At 38.3% G+C, this 15,116-nt stretch overlaps 1 protein-coding gene across 2 annotated transcripts in view; it reads left to right on the top strand.

Annotated features, from left to right (window-relative positions):
- The window catches only part of rab11fip4a (RAB11 family interacting protein 4 (class II) a), a 56,525-nt gene that overhangs the window by 20,160 nt on the left and 21,249 nt on the right, over window positions 1-15,116 (top strand). Inside the window, exon 1 of one of the 2 annotated variants that reach the window (XM_065273996.2) lies at window positions 6,350-6,682. The exons of the other annotated variant lie outside the window; for it this stretch is intronic. The gene's annotated coding sequence lies outside the window, so the exon portion shown is untranslated. Of the gene's footprint in view, window positions 1-6,349; window positions 6,683-15,116 lie in introns of those variants that run through there. 2 annotated transcript variants of the gene reach the window in all.

Here is a 15,116-nt window from a genome sequence, read left to right as displayed (position 1 = left end):
CTGACGCGCACCTCATAAAATTTCTAACAGCGCGTCGGCTCTACGCGGACCGCAGGCGCTGTGATTGGTCCACCAGAACCCCTCCCGTCAGGTAAAAAAACTGCGTCATAGGTATTTCCGTTTGTGACGGTGAAAACAAAGATGAGCCAAGTTGAGGAGTGATTTAACTCAAACTGCAACATAAGTCGCTGTTTATTTACTTCCATCATTGCTGGTCTTCTCAAATTATACACAACAAGTTGCTATTTCTTCTTCGTTTGTGGGTTAACTTGCATAGCTTCTTCTTCTGTGACGACTTCTGCTGCAACTGTGGTTACACGCGTGATTACTGCCAACCAGCGGTTTCGCGTGTGTTTGCACGTCGACGCGGACGGCGACGCAAATGAAAACCGACGCGGAACCTACGCCGTCGCGGCTACGCCGTAGGACCTACGCACGACTATAAATCACCCTTTACTCTGTCTGACGCAGCCCCTGCTAGCTTAGCTTAGCACAAAGACCAGAAGTGAATGGCTCCAGCTAGCAAACTGCTCCCAATAAGTGACAAAATGACGCAAACATTTTCCTATTTATATGTTATGATTTGTATAGTCACACCGTCTACAAATAACAAGGTCATATGAGACACAGCCATCTTTTAACAGTATACATACTGGGAACTATATTCTCTCAAGGTGAAGCACTGCTACTTGGGTGGAGTGATTTGCACAACTCTGACCAAATTCTCTGCTCCTCACCAGGGGGCTTCTCGATTAGCAGTGCTTCGCCTTCTGAGAATATAGTTCCCAGTATGTATGACTGTGCAAATCAAAACTTATAAATAGGAAAATGTTCGCGTTATTTTGTCACTTATTGGCAGTGTTGGGAACGTTACTTTAAAAAAGTAATTAGTTATAGTTACTAATTACTTCTCACAAATAGTAACTGAGTTAGTAACTCCGTTACATTATTATAAAAGTAATTAATTACCAGGAAAAGTAATTACTGCGTTACTTAAAAAAAATTAATATTTCAAATAACTTGAATGCCCCTTACAAAATTAAATATGTTAAATTAATAAAATGGATACTAAAGAGAAATCACAAATTTTGTGGCAGCATGTGACGATGTGAGGTGCTTTATTAGATCAGAATTACTTGCCACAGACGTGGAGAGACTTTTTCTTCATGGGCATAAGTTGCACATTACACAAACATTCTTGCCTTTCACCTCAACAATGGAAAAGTAGTGCTTTATACTTCGTGTTTGCGACCGCTACCTTTGAGCTTGTTGTACTTGCCATCGCCCTGTCGCCGGTGTTTTCGGAGTGATTGATGCGCGATGACCGGGCTGCATGTCAGTGCTTTGAGATGGGGCACAGTCAGCAGCAGCACCGCTGCTCGTTGAGAAGACAAAACGACGCGTATTTTCATGTCAGTCTACAAAAGTCTCCAACCACGCCAGAAAAGATAGCTAGATTTGTCCTTTAAAGTCGCTTAAGTGATAGAAAGTTGCTAAATCTAGCGACAAAGTGACCAAGTTGCTCAGACTTTTTAACACTGCTGCTCGCTCCTCTGACTTGGACTGCGCGTGTGGGCGGGCCTTTTTGTGAACTCTGCCTCTGGTTGGCTACCGATGGAAATGAAGCCAATCATCATTCGTTATGTTTCTCACAACACACACAAGAGAAAAACAGTGTTTGGCTGAGAGAGTGAGCATACGCGGCTGAAAATCACTACAGTAAGATCAATTTTAGTAACGCACCGCATTTTAATGTCAGTAACGATAACGGCGTTATAACGGGGGAAACAGTAATTTATTTGATTACTCGTTACTGAAAAAAATAACGCAGTTACTAACGCCAATTACTTATAACGCCGTTATTCCCATCACTGCTTATTGGGAGCAGTTTGCTAGCTGGAGCCATTCACTTCCAGTATTTGTGCTAAGCTAAGCTAGCGGGGGCTGCATCAGACAGAGTTACAGCACGCACGGAGATGAGAAAGGTATGGACTTATCTAACTCTGGGGGAGAAGCTAAATGCTAAATCCCAAAATGTTGGGCATGTTCCTTTAAACCCCAAAACCTGTAGTTTCATGCTATTTGTCTAATGGACATGAATGATATATATACACGCTCAACCTTATTTGCCAAGTGAGAGATGTTCTCAGGGCAACATATATTGTGTTGACCCAAGGACAACATTTTTGTAAATAAAACCTAAACCCACCCCAAGCCTAACCATAACTGAACTATAAAATTAAAGGAAAATGATGAGTGAAAGACAATGCTCTAAATGCAGCTAATCCTGGTTTCTAATCCTAAACCTGTGTGTTGTGAATGTGCCGCCACAAACCGCAAGCCTGGAAAACACTGGTATGGTGTTCCTCAACAACCTATCACTGTGCCTGTGACTTTTGCAATGGAAAATGTTAAAGGACAAGTTCGGTATTTTAGACTTAAAGCCCTGTTTTCAGATTGTTTATGGTCAAATAGAATGGTTTTGACTGATATTTCGACATTTTCGGCTGCCCTGAGAATTTTTGCGTGTTTGTGTTTCAGCTCAGACCTCTACAATGGGTTTATAGGTGCACTGGAACAATCCTTCCTAAAATGCATTAAACTTTCGTTTACAAAGACGTGAAACTCACCGAGTGGTCAGGGGTGTTCACTGGTATGCTCACACAAAAATCGCTCCAAAAGACGCATTCCAACAGGTTTTATCGTAGTTTTTACCAACTCCATTGACTTGTATTAGACGTCCTGTGAGGTACGGTATTACTCCGCGCCGGGAACTTTGTTTCTATTCTTGCAATTGGCAAAGGCGGATTAGCGCCACCACCTGGGCTGGAGTGTTTATTATTCAAGCTCTAAGCGGAAGAATGTACGGGTGTGAGGCGTTTGGGGAAATAGGTCCACAAGTTAACAACGAATGCTAAAACAGCTGTTGGAAAGCATCTTTTGCAGCGATTTTTGTGTGAGCATATCAGGGAACACCCCTGACCACTCGGTGAGTTTCACGTCTTTGTAAACGAAAGTTTAATGCATTTTAGGAAGGATTGTTCCAGTGCACCTATAAACCCATTGTAGAGGTCTGAGCTGAAACACAAACACGCGAAAATTCTCAGGGCAGCCGAAAATGTCGAAATTTCAGTCAAAACCATTCTATTTGACCATAAACAATCTGAAAACAGGGCATTAAGTCTAAAATACCGAACTTGTCCTTTAAACGTACTTGTCTAGGTAATAAGGATTTAGTGGCACATTTTTTTTCAAGCTGGAGGAAGTGTGAGAAAATTGTATTTTTCCTGTAACTGTAAATTGTGTGTTTTACGCAATCCTTTGGGACCTTTTAACAGTGACTGACCCCACCTGCTAAAATAACAGTGGCTCATGCACAGTATTTTGAACATCTAATCCAGCTAAAAATGCTGCTGTAATGGAATGGCGATGGTTGTATATGTATATAAATGATATATGGACATAAATTCAGATTTACACTGCAGTAATGTGCCTGTATGATACATCTATTCATGTGGAGCCAACACCCTAATGTTTCTAAACATCATCTGTATTTGCAAACCTCTCTCTCACTCTGTGTGAAGCTCAGGCTGTAGCAGTGCATCACAGAGGCAGAGATAATCTATAATGCATTTTGGTCTAAGATGCTTTGAAGAATGGTTTGCAGCTTTAACAGAGACAGATCCAAATTATTTGAGAGTTAGCGCGTTCAGTTCCAGCCTGCTGATGATGGTGCAAGCCTGAGCTCCAGGGAATCATGGGAAAGTGGGGCAGCACCGATATAGGCATACAGTAGAGGAAAAGAAGAACATCTTTTTATCAGACATACAAAACACACACACACACCAGCACAAACCTGCATCTTGATTTCTAATTCTGCTTTCCTCCTCCTTTTCTTTTTATATTTACCACCCATGGCTCTGCTCCTCTGCATAATGACACGTTTCACACTTTCCACACATATCACACTTTTTTTAAAACCTATACAGAGAGAGCAGCATCCATGTGTAAGACTTTTCACGTGCAGCCCTGAAAGTGTGAAAACTCAATGTCAACATGTTCACCGTTGATTAGACTTTCATGTTACCCGCCTGAAGCGAGACCTTGCTGCAGATGTGAGTGGATGAGACATGCTGAGTGAGAAAGTGCTCAACATATTTTAAAGATCAAGAGTCACAAGACTGCTTTAGTTATTAAATATATACATTTTTAGACTTTTTACACTATGCTTAACCTTGCCCTTACAAAAATTAACCATGGTTTTACTACAGTTAAAACAAACAAAAAAATAAAACAGGGTTACTGTAGTAAAACCATGGTTACCACAAAAAAACATGGTTTTGCTAATAGTAATCAATACACCAAAAAAACATGGTTATTACACTTTTATTACACCAATATTAAAGGGGACATCAAATCTGACTTTTTCCATTTGTAAGTGCTATAAAAAATAGGTTATTAAAATGTGGTTCCCCTTGTGATGTCATAAGGTGATCTTATTATAATAACACCGCCCCTTATTCTGCACTATCCAACCATGACACTGCCATTAGTGCAGCGAGAAAGAGAGAAAAATAATTAACAGCACAATTATGTTTCATTTTAACAAACCACCATCATGGCGATCAGTGTTTGCATTTCATCAGCTCATTTGCATTTAAAGGAAAACACCACTGTTTTAAATATTTTACTATGTTCTTACCTCAAATTAGATGAATTAATACATACCTATCTTTTTTCAATTTGGCACTTAATGTGTACAGCGCTTCTTGAATGTGTTAGCATTTAGCCTAGCCCCATTCAATTTCTATGGCTCCAAAATAATTTTTTATTTTGTGCTACCATACTTACTCATGTAACTACTCATGTAACAGTCTTTAAATAGCGGAAACATGGAAGTTTTTGGTGGCTTCTAAATTCATCCCTGTTTGGATCCTATAATAAATGGGGCTAGGCTATATGCCAACACATTCACAAGGCGCTGTACAAAGATTAAAAGTGCACGCATTGAAAAAAGATGGGTTGTATTAATTTGTCTAAGTTATAGTAAGAACATAGTAAAATATTGAAAAACTGTAGTGTTTTCCTTTAAAAGGACACACCCAAAAATGGCAAATTTTTGCTAGCACCTATAAAGTTGCAATTTTTAAATGTTATAATAAATTCTTTATATATTTTGAGTTAAAACTTCACATTCATACTCTGGGGACACCAAAAATGTATTTTACATCTTTAAAAAGTCTTGTGAAATGTCCTTTAAATGCTTGTCACTTTTGTGCAGCAAATTTTTGTTTTGTTGTTTCGCATCAACTTAACATAATAATAAAACATTTTCATTTTTCTGCATAGCTATTGTAATTGTTGGTTATAATGTTGTTTTTGTACTTGATGTTTTTTTAATTATGTTTTTCTGATCTATTAAAGTAATAGAAAAAAGATTAGCGCAATTTGAGGATACACTATCAGAAAAAAATGGTCTCTATAAACATGCTGGTTTGTTTTAACCCAAGGCTGGGTAAATATTGGGCTGAACACATGTTGGGTTATAAATAACCATATGCTGAATCGTTCCAATGCAAATACTGGGTTGTTCCAACCAACGGTTGAGTAACAATAACCAAGTGTAGGTTTATTTATAACCCAACATGTGTCCTGTCCAATATTTACCCAGCCTTGGGTTAAAAACAACTCAGCATTTTTAGAGTATAGCTGTCACTGAAACGGTACCTTTCAAAAAGTACCCTTTTTCACCTAAAAACCTCATATTAGTAACTCAGAGGTACGTAAGGCTACCAAATATAGGAACTCAAATGTATATACTTCAGTACTTCACAAGTACATATTGTATACATTATACAGCTGTACATAAATGGTACATATTAGGAGCTTTTAAAGAGTACTGCCACTGTGCATCTTGGAACTATTTTGACCATTTTTTTCTGACACTCATAAATGTCAGACAACAAAGTAAAAATACACTTTGCAGAACAAAAGTGTCACCAAAGTGTCACATGTGTATGATGTAGATGACAACAACATTTCCTGACTTAATGCACTTACGCTTCTAATTTATCTGTTTGTTTATTTACTGTTGCACTTGAATGAGAAGGTTAATTATCTGTAATTGTGCATGAAGACAGCACAGCTAAGGATTGGCTTAAGATAACCGAGTACGTCGCATCCCAACACTCACATTCTGCTCCATGTTACGGCTGTGGGACGGCTCAGCTGAATTATAGTTTCCTAGCAACAACCGAGAGAGAGCGAGGCAGAGAGAGAGAGAGAAAGGGAGGGAATGTGTCAGGAGTAAAGGAGGTGATTTGCCGGGGGGAGTGGCCAAAAACCCAACAACTGTTGCCAGATCAGTAGCGTCTCTGTCCGTCTCTGTTTCCGTGTGGCTGAACGTGGATGATCGGTCGGTGTAGGTCACGGCGAGTGTGCGTGCATGTGTGTGTTTGTGAGGAGGAGGACTAGGATAATCGGTGGCTATATGATAACCACGCGTCCACAGGAACACATCATCTGTCAGGGGTGAGAGAAATTTGATTTCACCTGTTGGACCGTGGTGAGGGTGGGGATCCTGGAGGGAGACGGGGACTCTAGGTCCTGGACGTCCTCAGCCGATGGGGGCTTAACCAGCAGAGAGGAGAGAGAAGATGGATGTTCAGCAGTGAGCAGCGGGGTAAGGAACAGAGACACACTGTGCTTTGATCTGAATCGGGAGAGAGAGTTGATGGTGCTGAAGGCGAAACGAGTGCTGCAGCCAAGTAAAGTCTATTGTCCCTGCACAACGTTACTCTGATATGGGCTCCCAATAACTCCATCTTTCTCTTTATTATCTCATGTACTTAACCTCTTTCCTGTGAAGGACGTATGTAGATGATGCCTAATAATCTCTATGCATTAGCTTCTGCACTGAGCATTAATAAAATGTAAGGGTTTTCATAGTTGTGTCTTTGTATTAGACCTTAATTAATTTTTTCTTGGGGTATAGCGAAGGTTGCGGACTACCCGGTGCCTTCATTTGTTAAATTTTTAAGATGTAAGTGTAGAATTACAAGCTCAGCTAAGATTCGGTAAATGATCTGGAGGATCTAACAGTGTGCTGGAATTCGGTCGGTGTAAGACTACACCTGCACTTGCATGACAAATTGAATGAATGACTGGAGCTTGGCTGGATTGTGTGGTAATCTGTTGTGTGGTGAAAGAGGTCATGCTATTGAAATGCTAATCAGATGTGCGCGGGACTTGGTGTGTGTGTGTGTGTTTGGGCGGCTTGGACTGTGTGTACCCAACGGTGTGTGTTCTCATCTGGCATCGCCTAGCGTACAAACGTTGGTGACCCCATTGTTTGAGTTTTTCTCTGCTTTTTTCCTTTCTTAAGAGCATGCCTGTTAAAAGTAGATGGTACTTGCAGTTTTACACATTGTGAAGTGAGATACTAATAGTCTATAAAACAAGCAAACTTATTGATTGTTTTGGTAGGCGCTTGTCCTCATAAACTTAAACAGTTAATACTCCGTCTCTTGGGAACATGGCTAATGGTGGTCTCGGAGTTGCTGTGGGGTTGGGGGGCTGTCTGTACAGAGAGTTAAGTGGTTGGTGGGGGAGGCACTATGGAGTTTTGAATGCAGTTTGACAGGAGTATATAAAAGATTGGGGGTGGATTGGTGGGAATCGCAGACCACCTGCTGATAATCTGTGTCCCAACTATCTTTCTATAAATGCGTGTGTTGGTGTGTTTCTTAGTGTTTCAGTATTACTATATTTCTGGCAAGGAGGTTTTGGAAAGGTCAAGGAACAATAGCAGAGCCATCCATTGAAATTCCTTCCCCTGGTGCCTGCTTTTACCCATCTGCTGGTTTGTTTTACCAGCGATTTTCATCAGAATTTTATTGGCTTCTAGGAGAATGACAGGGATACTTTTGGAAATGTCTCACTATAAAACCAACCTGATCTCACAAAGTTTTGCTCATTTATCCGTGTCATTGTCACGAATCTCCACATTTTCTGTGTCTGTACCATGGACTTTCTTTTCCGTGTCAGTTTCACGTATTGGTTAATCAATTGTTTTTCCGGATTTTTAAACAATTGTCACTTGGGTTTGGGGTTAGATTTGGGGTTTGGGTTAGGATGTCATTGTCATTTTATGTAACAGAAAGTTGTTCTAACCCCAAACCCAAGCGACAATGGTAAGAAAATAGGAAAAACAATTGAGGAACCAATACGTGAAAATGACACGGGAAAAAAGTCAGTGGGACGGACACAGAAAAATGCGGAGATTCGTGACAATGACACGGATAAATGAGCAAAATATTCTGTGACTATAACACGGAAATTCGTGAGAACAGGGTGATAAAACAATTTGTCTTAGGTTATTCTATACCATAAATGCAGCATGTACAGTATGACATTAATTTTCATACCTCAATGTGTTATACAAATCTTAAAAAGCACCTATTTCATTGCGTGAAACAACGTTATTTTGTGTATTTGGTATAATACAATGTGTTTGCGTGGTTAATGGTTAAAAAAGTACATTATTTTCCACATACGGTACATTGTAGCTCCAGATTTCACTCTCTTGCTGAAACGCACGGATTTGAAAAGCTCTGTGTCCCTGATTGGCCAGCTAATCTGTACGTTGTGATTGGCCTGAATGCCTCTGATGTCAGCCGGAAATGTGTCGCTCCTTACCATGTTTGAAAGATTCGGTCACAGTGCAATGCTAACAGGGGAGTATAAAGTGGGTGGAATTATGATAATGTCGATCTTCTCTAAATCACCAATTCCAGGAAGTAAACTGTTGCCTACAGTCCGTGTGTTTGATGTAGTCCAATAAAAGAGACGATTGTTGACGATTGATACGTTGAGACGATAACTTCATCGTTTACTTTGGGCTATGTACCTTTTGCATATTGTTAACATGTACTGATACACACTTACACACCAAAGGAAATGTACAAACGTGAATTGGACAATAGGTGCTCTTTAATGTAATAATAACATGATAAGCTTTTGTATACTGGAACTTTAGTACATGCTTATACAGTCCTTTATGGGGCTGTTACATTGCGGCCTGGGCCTGGTATCGCTCAGTTTTGGAGGGGGGTTATGTATAGTTCCTAGTACCTAATACTTTTTTCAAAACCACCTCGGTTAAGGTTCCAAGCGAGGTGTACTGATACTAAATGTGATTGAAAAGAGCCACCAGTGCCATTGCTAAATGCAAGATTAGCTTACCCTCATGTGTCGTCGAGCAAACCAATTGATGTCATCATTTGTGCTTTGTTGTCCAAGTTCCCAATATTGGTTGGACAAGTTCCCTAAACATTCCATCGAATTGTGCCGCGTTGTGAGGCGGCGTAACAATAACGATGAATCTATAGTCCCACACACTCTGAAGCAACACTAAATTGCGGTGGAAAAGCAAACCAAGCCAAAGTAAAGCAAGCATGTCTTATTGAGAACCTATTCACTGAAAGTGATTTTTTTTGTCTTACAATGTGACACTCAATCATGTAGCAGATTATAAATATTGTGTTCCTGTAGTAAAGTGAAAGGACATTGCATTGTCAGCGCAAAAGTTTGTAGGTTCAAAGGGAACACACAAAGGCCTACTGATAAAATGTAATGTACTGTAGTCGCTTGGGAAAAAAGTGTCTGCCAAATCCACAAATGTAAATAAATGTCTTCTACTTCTTATAAAATAATCATTATATCTCAGAAGTTTTAGTAAAAAAGTTGATTCAATAGATAAGTTAATTTAGATCTTCTGCCTACCACATTTATTAACCGATCTGACCGCATGGATATTGATCTGCTGTAAATAATTAGTAGTGTAAGATCAAGGGCACCATCTGTACTACCATTGCATAAACACCGTAATGCTAAGTCTAGCAAAACATATAATTCAGTGTTATAGTTTAGACAGGAGGTTCATTGCTTTCCAGACACCGTAAAACCCAATTATGTGATGCTATTGCTCTAAAGATGTCTCCTGAAAAAGAGATGAGTGAGAGAGGTCAACAAAATCTTCGAGACAGATCTTCACATTTCTGTAGGTGGCACCTTTTTTTTTGTTTGGTAGCAGTGGCTCTGAATTGATTGTGTCAAGATATTTGAGCAAATTCATTTAAGAGGTAGTTGTTACAAACCTGTATAAATTTCTTTGTTCTGATGAACACAAAGAAAAATATTTTGAGGAATGTTTGCAACCATATCAAATCAAAGACTCCACTAACGTCAATAATAGGAAAAAAGAACACCATAGGGGGCTCATAATCGGTTTGGTTTCAAACATTACTCAAAATATCTTCCTTTGTGGTCATCAGAACAAAGAAATGTATACAGGTTTGTAACAACATGAGAATATTTTTATTTTGTGTGTACTATCCCTTTAAGAACAATTTTCTATACACATGTCTTGCGTTCAGAGGAACACCTACACTTATTGCATAATAATCATGCAATTTACCAAGTGCCCCTGCAGTATTGATTGTGTAACTGCAGCTCCCAGTCATTTTTCTATGTGTGTTGGTTGACTTCAGTAAAGAGTTCAAAGGTGTTATGCATTGATATTGTCCAGAGAAAGGTGACTGCCCTCACATCTAAAGCCCTGAGTGCTGGATTATGACTCATGGCTCCCTGTAAATCCACACTGTCTTTTGTCTGCTGACTGTGTGTAGGCAGCGAGCTGGCCAGCGATCAGTCGCATTTTCACTGAGATATCAAACAAAACCAGTCAAGCGGACTTGATATGAGCTGTTAGCATGAATGTTCCTTGCTTTCTACCTTAATACAGATTGTTTATTCAGATGTATTCAGAAATAGCTGTCAGCCCTGTTGAGAAGACAACAGCATTGCTGTTCACCAATATGTGCTTTGTTTTAGATGCTGCAGATGTCCCAACCAGGCTTCTCTAGCTGGTGGACCAGCATAACTGTGCTGTTTACTAGCAAAACATGTCGGTCTGCTTCCGCCGAAATATACTGGTTAAATTGCTAGTGCTATACCAGCTTAACCAGTATCCCACCAGCACTAATGCTTAGGCTGGTTAGGCTAGTAAAGAATCATTAGTGAAGTTTGAATGAAAGGTTTTACAGTCATGTTTATGTACACCCTTGACAATTCATGTGGGAAGAAAGATATAAATATGCTGATGCTTTTTGGAGTGCTGTGTTTGTTAGTTTGTGTGGGTTGCTGTAAACTTGAGATAAATGATTAGAAGTTCTCATCTGCAGCTATGAACTAACCAAATGCATTTGTCTAGACATACAAAGGAAACAAGTAATAATGTATGTACCCTGTCTTCTGCCTCAGCGTGCTCTTCTTCATCTATTCATGTGAGATGATGTGTGGGATACAAAAGGTGGAATACTCCATCACACTGTGCTCTCTGTTATAATGCTTCTTCTAGACTCCACAGCCAAAAACTTCTCTATTATTTATAGATCAGAGAGCTATTTTCTTATCTGTTTTGCTGGTTTAAATGGATAGTTCAGCCAAAATTTTACATTTTTTAATTTACTTTCATGTTGTTCTAAACCTTTATGAGTTTTGTTATTATGTTAAGCACAAAATAAGATATTTTGATAAATGGTATATATCATTATTTATTATTTTGTTTTCAATAAAAGAAAGAAACTCATACAGGTTCAACATGATGGTGAGTAAATGGTAAATTTTTGGTTGAACTATCCCTTTAAGTTATATAATTAATATAATGTATACTTTTTATTTTATAAAATGTCACCACGGATGGCTTGCTTTGATGGGAAATTAATGTCAGGCCTGTTCTTTGCATTATTTAATTAGCTATTCCCAAGTTATTTCTAATTCAACAATCTCCTCATAACAGCACCCATTTAAAACCAACACTACACCTTACAAAATGGTCAAGATATGTACCCCAGCTGTCATTAGGCAGTACCCTTTAAAAAGGTCCTCATTATTTACCATTTAGGTTCAGATATGTATAAATGTGGCACCAATGTATACCTTTGAGATATGTACCTCTGAGGTACTAATATGAACTCTTTTGGTACAAAGCTTGATTTTTTTGAAAGGGTACAGACACAGTAACAGCTGGGGTATTTATTTACACTGAAAAAAAATCCGTAGAAATTACAATGGTATTGCAGCTGGGTTGCCGGTAAATTACCGTAGATTTAAATTTATGTTATTTACTGGCAATAGTTTGTTCAAAGTTAAATAAATTGTAATTATTATCAAGTCTTAATCTTTACAGAATAAAACTATACAATAACAGCCTCATGCAAAGCATTCTGGGAACCAGAAATCATCATCAACCCTTTTCTGTTTTTTGCTTCAGATTTTGTTTCTCAGAATGTTTTGCTTGATGCTGTTTTTCTAGTTTTATTCTGTAAAGACAAAGACTTGTAAATGTTTATGTTTATTTAACTTTGAACAAAATGTTGCCAGTAAACAACATAAATTTAAATCTACGGTAAATTACCGGCAACCCAGCTGCAAATTTCTACGGAATTGTTTTACAGTGTAGACCATTTTTTCTGACAGTGCACAATACATTCCACAACTTTTCATTTAATCTCTCTGCAGATACAAGCAGACATTTGAGATTGACAAGGTAGAATGTAGATATGTGCTATAAACTTGATAAACCTGATATAAAATGTTTAAAGGTGCCAAAGAATGCTTTAATATAATATGTTAAATTGTTCTTTGATATTTACATAGATGATATGTAACTTTATTAAGTGCAAAAATTATTCAGAAACGTTTTTACCATTTTCAACCCTAGGATTTGTCCTTTGAATGAAATGGTCTATTTTTGCCCTTTTTTTGGAAGGGTCATGAGTAATAATGTTGAGCTCAGCTCTGAGGCTCATGCCAGTTCACATTAGTAAATAGACCTTATATGTTTGAGACAAAAATACAGATTTTTAGGAAGAAAATTGACGTTTCTGAGTGGTAAGTTTGTGGGTTTTTTTGTATGGACCTTCAAAATGTAATTGTAAAGTCAATAGTAGAAAGCCTATACGCTAGCATATAGCATTAACAAGCATGTAGTGCTAACTCAGCAGTCACAACTTTGTTTTTAGCATTGCAATAACTTTATAATTAATTTAATGTGTAATTTAATGTTGGGGTGTACATCTCGACTGTGACAATACGGTCGGTCGGTGTTATGTTGAGATTGGCCTGTTTTCCAGCTGTTATTTGCATGCACGAGGTTTACATAAAAACAAGAAAACAAATGCGTTTGAGCTCAGAATATGTCATTACAATGTACAGAGCTCTTATTATTCATCTATGCCTAGGTAAATACAGTTTTTTATTCTATTACACCTTTAAAAGGATAGTTCACCCAAAAATTTAAATTCTGTCATCATTTACTCACTCTCATGTTGTTACAAACCTGTCTAAATGTATTTGTTCTGAACGATTAAACCGATCAGAGACCCTTTTGACTTCCACAGTTTGGGGTCAATGGGGTCTCCGATCGGTTTGATTACAAACATTTCTCAAAATATCTTCATTCGTATTCATCAGAACAAAGAAATTTATACAGGTTTGAGAATTTTTTTTTTGGGTAACTATCCATTTAAGCTGTTTTATAAAATGAGATTTCCTTTTTCACTAAGAATATGTAAGTGTTTGATTACACAATTAAAATCAATGGAATCCCACATGCATCGCACAAGAATACAGAAGCTTTCGTTCGGCATAGACTAGTGACTGTTTGAATCGATACCTGGCTGGATATTCAACAGCAGGAATCACTGGCTGTTTAATAATGATCACGCTTTTCTTGGTAAGCAGCTCAGCCTATTGATAGCAATATGAACATGCTGTTATAATTTAGAAATTAATGTCATCAAATTTGGATAAATCTTAGATTATATTCAAGATTTTAGTCTGTACTTAGCAATACTGCACTGAGATCTGGGCGTGTCAGCAGTACTGCAGCATTACAGTATTACAGTAGTCCATCATGGCAAACTTAAAAAGCAAAGAGTATGTGCACAAATATGTATTAGCTTTCATTTTTATTCATTAAAGTGAGGCAAAACATTATCATTGTGATTAAAGATTATATTTTGTTTTAAAACACCTGTGCTAATGGGATTTGGGACATCTTTGAGTTAATATGCAAATAAATCAAACTGCATCGTCACTACTCTATACACCATATAAATTTGATCGTGGATGAAAATCTCATTTAGACACAGAGTTCCAGTTGAAAAGTATGAGAATTTGATGCAAAATTACTCCTGTTGTTTTACTTAAACTGTAGGTAAGCAATGCAATTGCATCTTATTTGTGTTTGTTTAAAGTAAAATGCATGGTTTTAAACGATTTGTTTATTTGTGTATTCTTTTGTCTATAAGCTTACTTCAAATGAGTTTGGTTTAAATGTGCATGCATGCATGCTTCACATTAAGGACAGTCTGTCAGTAACAGCATGTAAATAATGAATGCTAAGTCTACGCATTCCAGACGGTGCTATAAAGGGTGGCTGGCAGATTCAGGTCGGTTTGAACCAAAAAGGATCCGCGCTTAAAAGTCATTTATCTGAGCTCTCACTGCAGGAGACCCCCTGCTCTTCCTCTCATTACTACAGTTAAAGTGTATCTGAACATTCTAGATTTATCACAGTCTGTTATCAGCGAGAAAAAATGCTATTGTACTGTCAAAGCTTCACATTAAGACTATGCAGATGTTAGACAGTTATCTGCTTCCGCTGTTATCTCCAAAGATGCATCCCTGTGTAAGGTCCTGTGATGTTAAATCCTGTGCCCATTATTTACATTTCCTTTAGAAAGGTCTAATAGACTAAGGAAGCATTTTTCTTCAAGGAGAGTTTTCATATGGGTTACTGCTGAGTGGCTAGTGTACTGGCATGGCCGGACTTACCATTGGGCTTGAGTGGGCTTGAGCCCAGGGGCCTCGGCCAATAGGGGCCTCCGTGCCGGCTTGCGTTCGTTTGATTTGTTCAGTCGTTTTCATTTATTATTTTACAGCCTATTGGTTGGTGCGGAATTGTTTGGTGCTGCATTTAATTCGTTAATATATATATGTCAGTCATCTTGGTGCTGAATATGACGCCCTGCGTTTACTGCTTTTGAAAC

The sequence above is a fragment of the Paramisgurnus dabryanus genome, chromosome 3 (assembly GCF_030506205.2).
Source record: "Paramisgurnus dabryanus chromosome 3, PD_genome_1.1, whole genome shotgun sequence".
Taxonomy (NCBI): Eukaryota; Metazoa; Chordata; class Actinopteri; order Cypriniformes; family Cobitidae; genus Paramisgurnus; species Paramisgurnus dabryanus.
Note: the sequence above shows the minus strand (reverse complement) of the source record. Positions and strands in the feature narration are given on the sequence as shown.